Raw genomic sequence first — 17731 nt, forward strand, 5'->3', positions numbered from 1 at the left:
ATTTTCCGCACTATAAGGCGCACCTAAAAGCCTTTATTTTTTTCAAAAGCTGACCATGCGCCTTATAATACAGTGAGCCTTATATATGGATCAATATTAAGTCGCAAAGTCTTGCAACTAAAGCGAGCAGCCGCCGAATAGATTTTCCCCCGAAGGCGAAGTCGTCCGCGGTGTATGCTGGGATTTATATACTGGTGTTTCATTTCCTAACCAATGTGTCAATCATTTGAATCAGTCACTATTGGCTAAAGTTATTCGGAGGTAAAGGGGGCGGATCCTTTTTATCATTTACAGACTTGCATAGGCTAAAAGGGCGAAACAAAGCCTGCAATTGGCTGAAAAAGATAAATGTGAATCACACGTTCGGTTGCACTACGGCATAAAGAAAACATTTTTTAATATTCTTTATTTGTAAATATTTTACTCTCCTGGATTTACTACACTCAGGGTTGTAAGAAGACCATGGTTACGTATCATTAATGAACGTGAAGGCTGCAAGAGAACTTAGGTGAGCTATGCGGATTTATATTTTCCCGGTATCTTGTTTTAGAACGATCTTGATGTTTCTGTGATGAGTCTATTTTTAAACTAAATTTAATTCAAAGTGTTTATTGTCATATGCACAGTAAAGAACCTCATTTCCCTGCACAATAAAATTCTTACTTTGCTGTCCACAGAGTTGCCAGCAAAAAATAAAATGGAAACTTAGAAATGTTTGGTGACATCGTACGGACACCGCATGTGCACGTGTCTAAGACACGTATTTGCTTCTTTGCAGGCTTTCGGAATGTTAAGGGGGTAATAAGGTGGACTGAACTATCCGGCTGTTTTGTCGACGTTCCCATTGTAGCGCCTTATAATCCGGTGCGCCTTATGTATGGAAAATATAGGACCAAAAACTATTTTTTGGGGGTGCGCCCTATAAACCGGTGCGCCTTATAGTGCGGACAATACGGTAGTTATGTTTGGGATGTTAAACAGCTCGGTTTTTTTCAACCAGCTAGCAGGGAGACCTTCTCTAGTGTGCTGCAGGAAATTTCCAAATTTTATCCTTGCAAAAAATAAACATCAGTGGGTGGCAGCAGATTACTTTATAAAATGTAATACACTAATCTGCTCATGAGATAGTTCAAGTATACATGTTAAATAGCTTACTTTGTTTGACCCAGTAGTTTTTTGGGCAGAGTTTAATCATTTTCTTTGCAAAAAAGTACACACCAATTGTTCAGTGTCTTCCAATGATCAGCTGCGTAATATTCATCCATATCAGTAGGTAGAAGTGGATTACTTTTTAAAATTGTATATACTATTTATCTTTTTACTAAAAAAAAAACCACAGATAATCATTTCGTAAAACAAAAGTTCCACTGGCAGATACTTTTTGCTCGTTTGAAGTATTTTCTTTTCTAGACAGTAACATTAAAAAAATCAGGCTAAAAATATTGTCAATTTGGAGATGACACCATAATTATTAAACAAAATGAATAACCTGCATTACCCTTGAGCCACAGTGACCACAAATGGTAAGAAAAGCGTTTTACTAACAAAAAAATTAAAATAAATGGTAAATGGTCTGCATTTATATAGCGCTTTTCAAGTCAATGAAAACCTCCCAAAGCGCTTTACAATGTGCTACACACTTACCCATTTACACACACACTCGCACACAAATATTAGGCAAATATGATAATTTAAGGTTTGAAAGAAACATAAAACTGGCACTAGAATTTATTTTTTGAACATTTTTGATGGACAGTGTGCCTCAAGAATTTGCAATGGAAAAAAAGAGCCCACGCTCCCAAAAAGTTGAAAAATCTGATATTAGAAAAGCTTAAATTCAAAAAACAAACATAAACCAATTTATTTTTATTTTTTAAATATAATTATGAAAATTGGTACCATGTCTAACTTAATAAACCAAATTTTAATACTATGAATTTTAACTCAAAGTGATGTATAAAAACATATAATGTAAAATAAGAAAATTAGGAAAAAAAGGGAAAAGGCCTGTTCCTCCCACCCCCCACGAACGGCAAACACACGCGCACACGCACAGACGAACAAACACGCACGCGCACTTGTTGGCTAGGCACGGATTAAGCAAGTGAAAGGACCTGAGCGTGGCTCGCCTAACTAGTTATGCTGATTAATATGAAATATATAAAAATCAAAAACACACACGAATATCAAAAACCTGTCATAAGTGTCAGTTTTTAATTACATTTGTCTTTGAATTGTGGAGTAGACATTTCGAGCCGAAACTAAAAATGACGTCATTAAGCGCAATGTCAACCCGCCTCTGCATGATGGCGCTGTGTCTTTTCAAATACCGCACAGGCGCCACCCCACAATATCATCGTTTTTATTTGTATTTCAGGCCGATTGCTGCAAAGTTGCAAGAATTGCTTTTTCATCAGCAAGAAGCCGGCCTCTGTTTTGCCTCTCCGGGGTCTTTCTCGTGCATTTGAACCCGCCCTTTATCTCAACAGCTGTCATTCGATGGCCTGCAGTGTCATTGTGGCTCAGCAGGTTACCCGCCACTTTGATAACCTCTGCCAGGGAATCCTGGAAGGAGGGCGGCAAGACGGAGGGGACCAAGGGGCCAATTTCCAGCTCCGAGGTGCGACATCATGTCGACATGAACCCGGTACGACCTCCGCTCTTTCCCTTAATGGAATAACCACAAAGTGTTTGTGTGCAACTGCACGTAGACAAAAAGTATCACAATTTTGTGCATGCACCTCCGCTGCACAGTAACTGCAATTTCCTTCAGAGATACTGAACAGAATTATGTATGTGACAATGCCGGCAGCTGGCCGAGCTGAAATGAATTCATAACCCATAACTCCAGATTTTTCTTACCCCCATCGCAACATAGTGGATATCCTCGCCTTCAGAAATGCACAATTCCTCATCATGATTCGAAAAACTTTGGTGGGCTGAAGAAGGTTTCGTCAGACCGCAGCGTGGGTGTCTTTCGGAATACCATATTATATTATTTCGATCTAGGATTTAATCCATCTGACCTGTGACCCTGGAGGCAAGACAATATTTTAATGCAGACAAACAAAAGAAAAGTAGTTTGGAATACAGTGAACCCTTATCGATCGTAAGGATTACTTTTCTAAATGTGATAGGAGCAATTGGTTGAGTAGAAACTTTTTTTTATTTTTTTATTTTTTTTACAACTAATTATACAAGTAGACCCCTGGGATACGGCAAACCCACCTTACAATGCTTTGGCCATAAGGAGTGGAATAAGATGTTCTTTTGTACCCTCTTTTCAGCATTTTCCCAGTGGTACAACATCAACAACACATTTATTTTGCATGCCAAATAACGCATAAAATGCGAACTTTGCAGAGTTCATGCATGCGAAGAGTTACGTCTGCAAGATGCCTGTTTGCTATTGGTCGACGTCATTTAAAACGCTGCCTCCCACAAGGCCTTTCTGCCTCTTCATTCAATACATTATTTTGGTCTCAAGGCTTCAAGTGATGCTGAAAGAGAAATGAAAGATGATAACAATAGAAACAAGAATTGCAATCATCAAGAAATGCAAAGAAGGAACACCCATCGCTAAGGAATATTGCCTTAACCAATCAAAGATTGGGACTATCAAAGATAAGCAAGGAAATACTTGAATAGTATGACAACCCTTTCAAGTGGAAGATTTAAAATTTGTTTTAATTCTATCTCCCACCTCTTCCCCCTCTGTATCCACCCCATTCTTCACTGTACCAGCTCAAGTCACGTCACACCAAAGTGAAAAAAAAATCCTTTAGGTGCATATTCATATATAATCCAATACATCAATTTTACACATAAGTAGTATTTACTGTATACTACAGGTAAGATTACCGACCCTAAATTCAGGTCGTACCAAACATTTCAATCTTTACGGTTTTGGTTGGGCCGGGCCAGTCTGGGTTTCTCTCTTGCAGACTTTTTAAAAAAAAGTTATCCACGTGTCATTGTTACTTGTTTTTTTTTCTTTGTGGTGGATCCGTGTAATGGATTGTGCCTGCCTCTCGTGCTACGCAGGGCTACGCGAGAGGAGGACAGAATCCATTGCGATGATCTTTCACAAAGGTGTGTAGTTAAAAAAAAGTCAGCGAGAGTGAAGCCCACCTCCTCCTGATTCCTCACAGTTAAAATAGAAAATTTCAGGTTATTTTCGGGCTCGGTCAAGTAAATTTGTTGGGTTTGGGCTGGGTCGGGCTTTAATACCCACATTCCTGTGTCGGGCTGTATTTTTTTAGCCCCAATCTTACCTCTACTGTATATTATTTTGGTATTTTCATGTTTTTATCTCCGGTATTGGAGTTCAAAATGTATTTGCTATGTGTAGTTTTCTCTCCCCTGCTATAGGGCAATTTCACTTTACGACTCCCAATTCAGAACAGATTAATGTCGTATCTTTGGGGTCGACTGTATTGGGGTTATGATTCATGAAGTATTGCTATTTGTCTAGCAAAAATGATATTTTCATTCCTTTCCCCATCTGCCGCTGTTGCCTGGTCTTTTTTTTTCGCAGAAAAAGTCTGTATCGGCAGCGAACAAGTGAAAAGGTCAGCGACGGGCACTGCTTTGGGCGGATCAATGCTAGGAGAGGCCTGTTAGTTACACATGTATACCTTTCCCGTCCATCCTCCTCGCCCTGACCCGCCATTCAAGCGTACACTTGTGGGGGAGGATGAAGATGGAGTGCTAAGGAAAAAAAAAAAAAAAAAAAAAAGCAGAAGAGGCCAAGCCTCAGAAACAAGATTTACTTGAGCGAGCTGAAAACGCTGCCGGCTTCTTTGACGCGTGGACGTCAAGAAATACTTAAACTTTTATTACCTCCAGCATTAGAGGAGGTCTTGATTTTTTTTTTGCCCTCCCTCTCAGGATTTTTCTATCTGATACCTCCTAGTTTTTCGAACGCGGAGATTCTTGTTAGCTTGATTTGAGATGCCAGACTGCGGTGTGTTGAAATTTCAGTCGTGTGCAGTGTGCTAGTGAACATAACACTTTTTTCCCTTCCAATCACAGCTCCATCTGCTCGAACTGGTTGCTTCGTGTCATACTTTGTTGTTCTTGTCTTCTGAATTGGGTCCCAAGACGGGTTTAAAAAAAAGAAAAGAAAAAAAACCTAATCAATCATCCATTAATAATAAATCAAGTTGCAAATCAAGACGCATGATCACCTCATGTGAAGCACGAGTTTCAAATTTCATGATGTAGCTAGTTAGAGAGGCCTTTAAATTAATTCTGTAGTTAATTAGTAAAATAATGATTATTTGGATTGGTATAACCTTTATTTATTTCACTGGTTTGTTTGCGAGAAAAAAAACACAAAAATCCTAAACAAACAGCTTTATTACAGACTCAGAAGGTCACACTTGAATGATAGCTTGCTAGCTGCAGAAGAGGTCGCCAATTTCAATTGATTTTCTTATCCTATTCTATTTTTAGTTATTTCTCTGTTTACAAAGAACAAAACATTCAATTGTTATTTCAAACCATATTAACAATGAAAAATGTATTACAGATTTGGAGGTACAGCTAGAGAATAAAACTCATTCAAAGCCACATGGTGCAAAAAAAATCAGTATAAAAGGACAATACTTTTTCCCGTTTTAATTGTTTGATTTTCGCCATGTATTCAAATAAATAAGAAATCCTTAAGAAAGAGAACAAAATCCTCATGTTTATTCGTTCTGTTGTAAATGGGCAAATAAATATAGTAAAGTACTTAAAACAACAAAAATGATCTAAGATTCAACTAATCGAGCATGCATCAGAAAAGCTAACAATTCTCTCAACTATTCAACCAACCAGCAAACTTTTCTAGCTAACCCTAAACAAAGACTAAATCACTAATTAATTGTTAAACAAATCCACTGACTCATGACTAAATTCCTGTTCAAATATTTGCAGATTGCCATGACCGGCGTGACTAAAAATGCTCTCAGACCAAAGCATCCGATGACTCAAACTCCGAAACGACGTGTTTTGCCCGTTCTTCCTCATTCGAAACTTGGGTATTGAAGGCTGATGCAAAGGCAAGACGGATGAAGACTGTGATTAAGAGACTGGATCCCAATAAGCACAGAGGGATTCCCCCTTCACATGACCCTCTCCCCCCCAAAAAGGAAGCGTTAAAAGACAGGATTTGCTCACTTCCTTTGCCAAAGCAATACTTTGGCATGTACGTGCGCCGTCTCCGCTTGGGCGTCGCTTATCTGATGTTCTTAACTACAAGTGGAGATAAGCTTGTTTTCATTAGCCCCCCTCACCTCCTTTAACTTGCGCAAAACGCTCTCAAACTTCTAGCAATGCTAAGTATTGTCGGCCGATTTTTCTGACTCAACTGGCATATCAGTTTCGGGCGAAATAAAAAAAGATGTGATGAGGTCATGTCTAAAGTGAGGAGAGAAGTCTGAAGCAAGCACTGCTCCTTGGTAAATGAAATCTATTACTTATTCTATTATAATTTTTAAATATCTATTTTAATGATTTCTAGCTTGTTTTTTTTAAATTGCAATCAAAATTTAAACTTGTTTTTGTTGAGAAGGAAAGGAGGGACAAATATTTAACAGTACTTAAAACTAACAAATATACAGTACTTTAGTATTTATTTTCTTTTATTTTTTTGCTTTGCTTTTCTTTTATTTTTTTCAATCATGTTGCCACATAACAGAAGTAAATGGAAGGAGACCAAGAGGAAGGCCCCGATTAACGTGGCTGGATGGTGTTATGAGTGCACTGCAGGAAAGGGGTCTAAATATAGTGCAAGCTACAGCTCTTGTTGGTGATGGGAATGAGTGGAGCTGTGTTGTGAAAGGATAGTGGGATGTTTGCACGCGTTCTAAGGTGTGGGCAGGGCACCTGTATGATGCGGCAGGGGTAAACCAGGGAAAGACCCGGGTGACATGGCCGCTTTCTTGTGTCCCGTTTCATCTGGAGGACAAAAGAATGACCAACTTGAGGGCCGAGGTGCTCGACTTGTTTGGGTGTTTGGGCATTTGGGGTGGCGATGGTCCAAACGTTTTTGTGGGTTTTGTTTTTTTTTGCTACTTTTTCCCTTTATAATTTTCTTTGCTTTTGTACGTCTTTGTCACGCTGTCGGTCACCCCTCTCGAGGAATATGACCAGTAGTAGATAGATAGATTGATGTTGCCACATAGCATGAACAAATCACCCTGGTAAGAAAAAAGGGATAACAGGTTGAAGCCAAAGGCTAAAAAAGACCATTCCTCAAAATAACTATGGACGCTTCTTCGATTAATCATATAAACAAACTATCATATCTTACATAATTATAACAATCATTTGTTAATCACTTCAAAATGATCACATTGTTTGAATCACGATATTTACCGTATTTTACCATTTCTGAGATTTTTTTATTCCCACACCCTTCTACTTACTCTCTAACAAAATATATTCTGTAAAACCTGAATCAAATAGGCATTTTTTTCATGAACACTTTGAAATTAGCTTGGATATGTACCAAGTTACGAGGGCCTGACGAAACTAAGTGAGAGCCCGTTTCACATTTTGGGTTTTTAGTTTTTAATTTTGGATTTCCGTGCCTCCCTAGAAATTAACCACTCTCTCACATTCATCTTGCGCATCTACGGCTGAAAACTTTCAGCCAGATAATGCTTTTGGCTTAAGAGATTAGGTGCTTGATGGAGAACCCCTCACTAAAATCCTAGTGTGGCCAAGATCAATTCCTAATGGCTTGGCTTTTGAAAGTGACAGTCGGACACGAGAATTATCCCAGAGAACCTCGAGTAACCTCTGGACACGTGGCGATGATGGGGACGGATTGTCCAGCTTGGAAGTTGTTTTAAAAAAACAAAAACTAAGACCCATCCTGGATGTTCCAGCGCTTAGCAGTCAGGAAAGATGAACGGCATCTGTTTAATTATGAAAAGCAGCACCAGCCGTTTGATCATCGCCAACGGCATTAATGTGCAAGACGTAGCAAACATTCGCTTGATTTGGAATTCTCTTTCAAAATCTCCTCTGTCACAAATGTACATGCAGGCAAACTTTTCTCAAAGAGACGTGACAGTGTTTGGTGTTTTTGTTATTTTAGAAGGCCTTGAGACACTATATCGTCTTTGGTAATGTCCCAAGAATGATAGATATTAAATTATTACTTATACTTCATTTTAAAGAAGCTATTCTTTTTTTTAAATAAAAACATTGAACATTTTAATTCGTATTGACATAAAAAAGGGGGAAAAGCCTTGGAACATTACACTGTGAAATAGGAAAGGATGGTTATCATCTAAGATAAAGTAAGATAACACGTATCACAAAAGAAAATTCTGCATCGTTTTCAAGCAGTTTCGGACACGAGAAAGGAGATTGAAATAAAAATTGTCATATGAGGCGGACTATTTAATTCGCTCGTGCAATTCAACAGACCCGAAATGATGAACCGATCGTACATTTTTGTGATCAAAGCCAAGACTATGTCCTGCTTCTTTTCATGTAGCTATTGAAATATCGAGATTATTTGTAGCTATAAAGCAAAGTTGTAGAAAATCTGAAAAAAAATAAAAATAAGAGGAAAATATGGTGCCATTTAATGGACACGTAAAATTTGCTAGCAAGGACAGAACCAAATTCCCATTTTTGTGGCAAATGTGCATGATAGGGATGAGAGATTAGCCGGGGTTGAGAACAAGAGAGATATATACAGATAGTTTCGGAAAGAGCAATCAAAATAGAGAACATGATATTTAGATTGATAGAGATTGAGTAAGAGATTGAGAAAAATAGATTAATAGATTGAGAAAGAGCTACATAGAGAGCGAGCGACAGATAGAGATTGAAAGCATTAGATAAAGATAGAGATCAAGAGAGAGAGAGAGAAAGAGGGGGATTGAAATAAAGATTGAGGTGGATGGAATTTCAGAGATCGAAAGAATTTAACAGAGATTGGAAGCAATTGGCAAAGAGATTGAGAGATAGAGATCGAGAGAGAACGATAGGGCTAAATAGATAGAGATTGATTGAAAGTGATTGAGAAAGAGATAGGGATTAAGAAAAAAAGATTCAGAGATGGACTTTTAGAGGTTGAAGAGAGCTAAAGAAAAAAATATAAAGATAGCGAGTGAGAGTGATACTGAGATGGATTGAAAGTGATTGAGAAAGATCGAGAGAGAGAGTTAAGAGAGACACAGATTGAAACGGAGGTTCATCGTGATCAAGAGCTTCAGAGAGATCGAAATAAAAAGAGAGATTGAAAGGGATTTATAAAAAGACAGTGAGAGATATTGAAACAGATAGAGAGAGGGATGTAGATTTGGACATTGGAGCCATAGAGACACCAAAAGAGAAATGGAGATAAAAGGAGTGAGATCTTGAAAGCCAATGTAAGATATCAAGAGAGAGAGAGAGAGAGATTGAAACAAACATTGTGAGAGATGGAGATGTAGAATTGAAAGCCAGAGATTGAAGGAGATTGAGACACATAGTCTGCATAGTGAGATAAATAAAGCTAAGGGAGAGGGAGAGAAAGAGCTAAAAGAGAAAGCAAAGAGAGGGATTGAAAGATTGAGAAAGAGAGAGGTATAGAGAGATAGATAGAGATAGAAAGATTGATAGCGATGGAGAGATTGATAGCAATAAGAGTGATACAACAGATGAAATAAGATGTAATATCATCATTGACTACTAGACGGCAGGCCCTCTTCTTCATGTGCTCTTAAAAAAAAAACCTCCTTTAGCAAATTCCGCCTCTAAAGCTAGAAATCCGTAACCAGACACAAAATGTTGACTAGATCTTCTTTCTATCCGCGAGTGCACGCGACCAGCGCATCGCCCTGAGATGAGACCAGATTAGGATGAAATAAATTGATGGCCTCTGAAGGAGATTAAGTCAAAGAACAGCGCTTGTAATCTCATTGCTCACTAAGAGAAATCCCAGTCGTCGGATTGGGAGGTTAACCGTGCGCAACCTTTTGCAAACCTAGCCGTGTCCAGGACAACGGCGCAGAAACGCAAAGGAAACGGAAAGCTGGGCCAAGAACCAGACGCACGTGCGCGTAAATTATTCACAATCGATCCATGTGCTGCATTGCAGGGAGCCCCACTCACCTCACTGTTTTTTTATTTACAATATTTACAATGTCGGGACAACCGCATGATCTTACTTCTTTGAACGCTCGTCTTATTTCCTCTTTAGTGTTCTTCTTAACAGTCTTGTGAGATAAATTCATAATTACAATGTACAGTGCCATAAAAATGTATTTGCCCCCTTCCTGATTTCTGTCATTTTTGCATATTTATCACTCACAAAGGTTTCAGGTCATCAAACCAATTCAAACATCATAAAGAGACAACCCAAGAACATACAAAATGCAGGCCCTATGCGAAAAGTAATTTACTCCTGAACCCAATAGGAAGTTGGGCCACCTTTGGCAGTGATGACCCAAATCCAACATTAACAATAATTGGCAATGAGTCTTTCACAACACTGTGGAGGAATTTTATTTCAAATCTGCTATATTGGAGGGTTTTCTAGCATGAACTGCCCGTTTAAGATCACACCACAGCATCTCAAGTCTGGACTTTGACTTGGCCACTGAATAACTTGCATTATTTAGGGGGGGGAAAAAACTAATTGCGATTTTTCAAGCCAGTTTTGCTAACTCGATGCAATTTTCAGTTTAAAAGTGCATTTTCTGGGGTTTTTTGGGAGTACAAAATCATCGTGAGCAGTTTTCATCACATAATTTTCTGAGACCCCAATGGGAGGACAGGCTGGGGCAAGTGTCTCTAACATTCTGCCGGGGGTCCAATTGCAGCCTGCGGTGTAATTATTTAATGCCTCCACAATAAGATGAAAGGGACAGTTGTATTATGAAGTGCCTCCTAGTGGTAGAAAAATATACATTGATTGAAAATAACACTATTCATTTAAAAATGAATCCAAAATACATGATCTATGATATAAACGTGCATTTAAAAAAAATACTCTTTTGATAAACTTGCGTTGATTTTACATAACATGAGCTAATTGTATGCCATCTTGCTGCTAAGGGTAACTATAAACTGTAAAAAATGCTGGGCAAGAAATGGGAAAGTAAATTTTCACAATTTGGTCACTTTAAGTCTCCATAGTTTGTATTCTTTGCACTCTTGGATTTATTTTAAGGATCAACCGTTACGGGTTTTTCAGGGGCGATACCGATTATTAGTATTAAGAGCTGGCTCATAACCGATATTTGAAGCCGCTAAACATTTGCTGTAAATGCTTAAAAATTGCCGCAAGAAATTTTTAATAACGCAAAAGCAACAAAAAATATTTGTTATCGAAAATCCATCAAAAAATAAAACTCTGAGGAAAGTCTGAAATGCGCAAAGAAATGGTGATCCAGCGAGTGCTCTGTGGATTATTTTCAGGTTCAAGAAATGACCGAGGCGGCTTCGCAGAGAAGGCAAGATCAGTACTGCTGGCCCAGCCTCCTGCTCGGCTAAGCTAAGTAGCAACCCTCACAAGCTTCCCCCACTGAGCCTGTATTTAAGTAACGCCAGATCTATTAAACAGATGACCTGAAGCTACAACCTGTGGGAAACTGCTACATTCAGGACTTTAAAATCTTAATCATCGCGGAGACTTAGCTGAATTCCATCACACCTGCTCTCTAAATTGTTTTCTTACATGGAGAGGAGAAGCCCTCTAATATCGTTTTAATTTTGTATAATGACAATAAAAACATTTATTCAATTGCAACTATGTACTATGTGTTATTATTTTTAGATCTATGGATATTATTTTGTTACAGTCACATACTTTCGGTCGGTAATGACGTCATCTCGAGGTAAGTTTGCCCCTTTGGGGGCTTTTATGAAGGTGTGACGCAACTTCACATAATTTCAGTTTTTGCAGGTGGTTTTGGTCCCCATTAACTGCAAAAACTGAGGAATCTCTTCATATATTTTTATGTGATAAGAGTATGTTCCCTGCCACGGTGCGTCAGAAGACTTGGTTGCTTTGGAAAAATGTAAAATCCCTCATTCTCTCTCTCTCGCTCTTTCTCTCTCTCTCTCCCGCTTTCTATCTGACAAGGTCGACGAGCGCCCGTGCTGTCGACAGCCTGTCAATATTTACAGTCCACTTTATGTGGCCGTAAACAATCGTAAGAAAAAATATCAAGTGTGGAAGTCAAATGTAGCCACTCAAGGACACAGAAGATGGGTCGGCGGGTTAGCAAACATTTTAGAATAAATACAGCGATCTCGTCAAAAATAACAAGGTAAAACAGGCAAAGGTAGCTCTCTACTGTCTTTTTCATTGTGTATCTAAATATTTTTGTCATTGCTGACTGTTTATATTTAAAAATAGACATGTATGGGTTTTGTATCGCTAAATTTCCATGTTTTCTGTTGATAAAAGTAGATGGTTTAGCTTGGTCACATGATATGGCTTATCAGGAAGTGTTAGCAAGAGTGTCTTGGAAGATACTGCTGTTGTTTATTGCGCAAGCACTGGAAACTGCTCTATAGATATACAGTTGTGTTATTTAATTAAGAGCTGTACAAGAGAGATACTCTTACTTTTCAAATTCGTAATCTCATTAATCATATAAAAAACTTTTAAAAGCTAGTTTTGTGCTAGCTAAAGTGTTGGTTCTAATGTAGCCAAAAATGTTTTCTGTTGCCAACAGTGGGTTGGTTTAGCTCGGTCACATGACCTGGCTGGTCAGGAAGAGCTAGTAAGAAAGTCTCCTGCATTTTGTACTGCTAATTGCTCTTTTGTTTATTATTCATGCCCCGGAAACAGCTTTGGTTGTAAGTTTTTAGTTTTATTTGGTATTTAAAAGCTGAGCAAATCTTGATTTTTGTCATCATTCGAATAAATTACCTCAAAAAATAGAAACTTTAAATCAGCCTTGGGTTTCAAACAAGAGTTTGTGAAGTAAATGTATGGTTTCAAAGAAATGTTCTTAAGGGTTGTTAAATCAGCATTAGTGATATATAGTAGGGTTTGGTTTCAGATAAGGGTTTCAAAGCAAGGCTGGGGTTTTAATTTAAAGCTAGGGTTTTAAAATAGAAATTAAAATCAGGAGCATGGATTTCAAAAAGGGTTTCAAAGAAAGTTAAGGGTTCTTGATCAGCACTATCGTTGTAAGGTATGGTTTTAAATCAAAGTCAGGGTGTAAAAGTAGAGTTTTGAGTCAAGGGTATGGTTAATATAAGGGGTTCAGGGGAAGGCTAGGGCTATCAAAAAAACCTTAGGATATTTAAATAGTTTTAAATCAAGGGTATCATTTCGAAGAGGGGCTTCAAAGCATAGCTAGAGTTCTTAAATCAGTGTTAGGTTTAATAATCGAAGTTTTCAAGGTAGAGTTTTGAATCCAGGCTAGGGATCCTAAATAAGCACTAGGGTTTTAAGATAAGGCTTTGTATCAAGGCTAGGGTTAAAAAAAAGTTTGGTTTCAAATAAGTGTTTAGAAGTAAGGCAGGGGTTCTTAAAAGCCATTTTGGTGTTAGCTAACCTGTTAATGCTAATGTAGCTAAAAAACAAACAAACCCTATTTTACCTTTATTTTTCAGTTTTTCAAGTCTTCAAAAATTGCAAATGTTTCTGGAATACTACAACAGTAAATACTTTATTTCAATTAAGTACATGCGTTCAGTTAGAGCTAGTTAGTGTGCCTGTATTAATACCAAATAGTAGCTTCAATATTAATATAATCCCAAAAATATCATAAATATCATATATGATTCTTAACAGGCTTGCTGTACACACTTAGCGTGTAACACAAGACATCGGAGTCTGAAAACCAGGAAGGATAAAAAATTGATGAGGCCAAGAAAAATAAGAAAAACCTTGAGTGCAGTTATTATTGGAAAGCCCTGCAGTGTCAACAAAATGTTTCAAAAACAAGCGTCTATGTAAACACGCCAAAGCGCAATATGTGTATGATCACAACTGGGACAGATGTTTTAATAATAACCTTGACTTTACGTATTTTTGTGCTTGAAAAGGAAAAGCAATTATGAAAAACTGTCAAAGAATTGAATCAGTTTTTATTGATAGCGTTTAGCTTTATGGATGAAAACTGTAAAAATGGAAAACCCCAAAAATGTACTACGCAGAGGATAAAAGATGACAGGAGTGTTCTAGGAAAGATTGATTTATTCCTCAAGACGTGTAGTCCTCTCTACAGCAAACAAAATGAAACTTACACCGCCAATAGCTCAAGGTTGGAACAAAATGTAAACGCTACTATTTTTTGGGGACATTTCCCAAAAAGAGCATAATGGAGCTTTCAATTGGGTTGAGCCACTTTAAGACCATTTATCTGTCACTATTTCTCTTGTTTTTCTGTGGGAGAGCAAAACAAGCGTTTGGCCGTGACATAAGCTTCAAAACAATTTGCTTTTAAGGTTACAAAAGTGGCAGAAGGAAATCATCCACAAGAACTACAGTGATACCTCCATACTTGACCATTATTTGTTCGGGATTGGTGTTCGAGCACCAAATTGTTCAAGTACTGAAACCTTTTTTCCCCATGCAAAGCAATTGTATTTTAATATATTACTATACATTCCAAACACCCAAAATATCAATAAAATGTGCAAGTAAACAACATCATTAGCTAAAATATTATTAAAATGTGGACTCAAACCACCACAATGATTTTAATGGGCGTATAAAAGAATGAAAAATATTGTTTTCTGTGGGAACGCCACACTGCAAAAAAATCAAATCTTTCCCCAATCGGCAGAATTTTTGCTGATCATAAAGGCAAAACAATCTTCTACTCCTAGATAAGAAATGTTTATTATAAGTGTATTTTTTCTTATTTGCTTAGAAAAACAAGATAAAATATATTGGAATAAGAAAACATGCAGTGATACCTCGGTATTAGACCATTTTATTTCACGATCGGTGACTTTTGAATAAACATCAGGGTTAGAATCCTTGCTTATCGCTAACTGTGCCACTCCCAGTGGACACAATTAGCATTCACAATTTAAGCTAGATATGTCGACTCTCCCAGGAGTTGCCGACCGCTAACTATCTGATAGGCAACTAGACAATTGCTAGCAGACTGCTGGCTTTGGCAATCACACCTTTGAGGCGGCTACTTTCACCAGACTTCCCACTCAGGTACAGTGATCTCGCACCTTATTACCGGAAGTCAGCCCTCTCATTTCATGTGTCAGTGCCGGTGTGCTGCGCTGTAACCGAAACGCGCTTTGCTCGCCATAATTGCCAATTATGAGACCCACTCGCACTTGTGTCGTTTCGCACTTCCGCCCCGTGAGTACCGGTTAACCTTCGGCACATAAAAGTGCAAAGATCTTCCACAACGGGACGTATAACGCTCTTGAACACAGAACGAAAGTCTGGGGAAAAAAGTTCGCTCGATCTAAATGTAGATTTCGGCAGTACGGCACAACGCCAGAAGGCGGTGACTGTTTTGTTGTGTTACTTCGAGACTTCCTTCTGTGTCTTTTACAGGGTTTTCCAGGTGCTTGAAATCCTCAAAAATGCTTTAATTTTAATGTCTTTTCAAAGTTTAAAAAGTGCTGGCATTTTGGGTGAAGTGCTCGTAAATGCTTGAAATGTTGCCATGTTTCTCAACAAGTCTGCTTAAAAATAAAACAGACAATGCTCTCTGTTGGCTTTGCTTTTCCATTGCACTTCTTCCTGCGAGATTAACGGCAGCTGGTATTTGTTTGTTCGGCATTGTCTTTTGTAGCATGTTCTCCTCTTACGGGATGATTGCATGCTACACCTAAACAGTGCACTATGGAATGAGTAGTAGTGCAAGGATTACCTATTAATTATGCACATTTATTGAGGGGCCACGCAAAATATTAAGGTACAGTTCTCAGTGGTTAATTGGAATGGGTCAAACTTCCTGCAACAAAAAAAAAACTACATATTACTGTCATTTTTAACCAACAACTCCTTGAGGAGAGATTTGTCAATAAACAAATCTATTTGCAATTTACTCAAGATCTAAAAATCATGTCTTGATAAATGCACACGTAAGATTAACAATTGCAGATATATTTTTGGCTCTGCAAAACACATGATTCACATTGGATTTTTTTCTTTTAACGGTACCAAAGAAATTGGAAAATTGGCTTTGAAGTCTTTAAAAAGTGCTTGAATTTGGCAATGAAAAGGTGTACGAACCATGTTTTTTTGTTGTTCTTTTAACTGCAGACTTAAATAAATATGCAGTAGACCCCCAGGATACGACATGAATAATACCAATATCTAGAGTTATGAAGTTTCAATTCACTCTTCTTCATTTTTTCAAAGATATAATGGCACCCGTTAAATGGCAACTCGAAAGAAAACGTTCTGCAAATGACACCTCTCAAAGTTGCAAATCATGCTGAAATTCACGGAAATCGAGCAGCTAACTGGAAATTGAATGTACCAGAGACTAATGTTAGAGAAGGGGGAAAACAAAAAGTTGTCTTGAAATATATAAATAAAACCAAAAAAGCTCGACTAGGGAATAAACTCCTTGGTGTATCTGATGATGAATCGCACTTTATAGGACATTACATAAATAGATTATATTTATATTTGGGTATTGTGTTTATACTTTATGTTGTCATTAAATGATTATAATGGCCACACGTGTTCAACAATGTTTGTCACTTAGTATTCTTAGTCTGAGCCAAAAATTACAAAACAGTATGTCTTCGTTGCTTATTTTTAAAAAAAACTTAAAAGCTTACTGTTTGCAAAGAATTTCACTATCTTACAGCTTGGCATGTCTTGCTTTGTTGACTTTCAGCTTTTTTACAGTCAAGCAGGCGCCAACCTACCATTTTTTCCTTTTTTATCTATCTATCTATCTATCTATCTATCCTGGTCATATCCCTCAAGAGGGGTGACCGACAGCAAGAAAAACACATACTGTACAAAAAGAAGAAAATTTAAAAAAAAGAAGGGAAAAAGTAGCCAAAAAAACACAGACAATTTTGTAGACCATGGCCAACCCAAATGCCCAAACACCCAAACAAGTTAAGCACCCCGGCACCCAAGTTGGTCATGCTTTTGTCCCTCCAGATGAAACGGGACACAAGAAAGCGGCCGTGTCACTCGGCTCAGAGTGAAACGACACACTCTTCTGTTCAACAGCAGGGCCCGACAGCTTTCACTGGTTTACCCCTGCCGCATCATACGGGTGCAGTAAAGTCAGAAGTAAACAAACTTTGCTCTTTTAGAATTTAAATGCTTTCCTTAACTGAGAAATGATTATACATTAGACCCCCGGCATACAATATGGATACGTTCTGAGGTGGGGATTGCAAAAGCGAATTGCCACATTGTGGGGTTTATAAACCTTTGGCAATTAGCTTATGTGTTCTTTACCCCTGATATCCCAAATAAATACATTAAAAGCACAAAATAGCATGTCGTAGTTGCTCCGGTGTAATGTACCATAATTTAAAGAGGGGCCAGAAAAACATCTCATCCTACAATGTAAAGTGTGGTGAGGTGTGTTTCTGTATCCCAAGGTTCTACTGTACTTCATAATATAAATGTTGGGAAATAAAGTGAGTGCACCAATCCCCTTATTACTCAGTACTGAGAATTGAATCTAGAGTTGTCAGTTTCAAAGAACAATCAAATCTTGATGCTATGGAGATGCTCGAAAAATATGAAAAAAATATTTCATAACGCAGCAATATCTGAGGCTGGTATCGAGCATTCATCACAATGATGACTTTCACAATC

The 17731-nt window shown here is 37.9% G+C and overlaps 1 protein-coding gene and 1 long non-coding RNA gene across 2 annotated transcripts in view; one reads left to right on the plus strand and one right to left on the minus strand.

Moving 5' to 3' along the window:
- LOC148372173 (uncharacterized) overlaps positions 1–11525 on the plus strand; it is a 37284-nt gene extending 25759 nt beyond the window's left edge. The window contains exons 2-3 of the long non-coding RNA XR_015849523.1: positions 2490–2647; positions 11413–11525. This is a non-coding gene — a long non-coding RNA (uncharacterized LOC148372173). The remainder of the gene's footprint in view (positions 1–2489; positions 2648–11412) is intronic.
- LOC148372175 (poliovirus receptor homolog) overlaps positions 1–17731 on the minus strand; it is a 234246-nt gene that overhangs the window by 5921 nt on the left and 210594 nt on the right. The window lies entirely within an intron of this gene.

Source organism: Urocampus carinirostris, chromosome 2 (genome assembly GCF_059441175.1).
Source record: "Urocampus carinirostris isolate Australia breed hairy pipefish chromosome 2, RoL_Ucar_1.0, whole genome shotgun sequence".
Lineage (NCBI taxonomy): Eukaryota > Metazoa > Chordata > Actinopteri > Syngnathiformes > Syngnathidae > Urocampus > Urocampus carinirostris.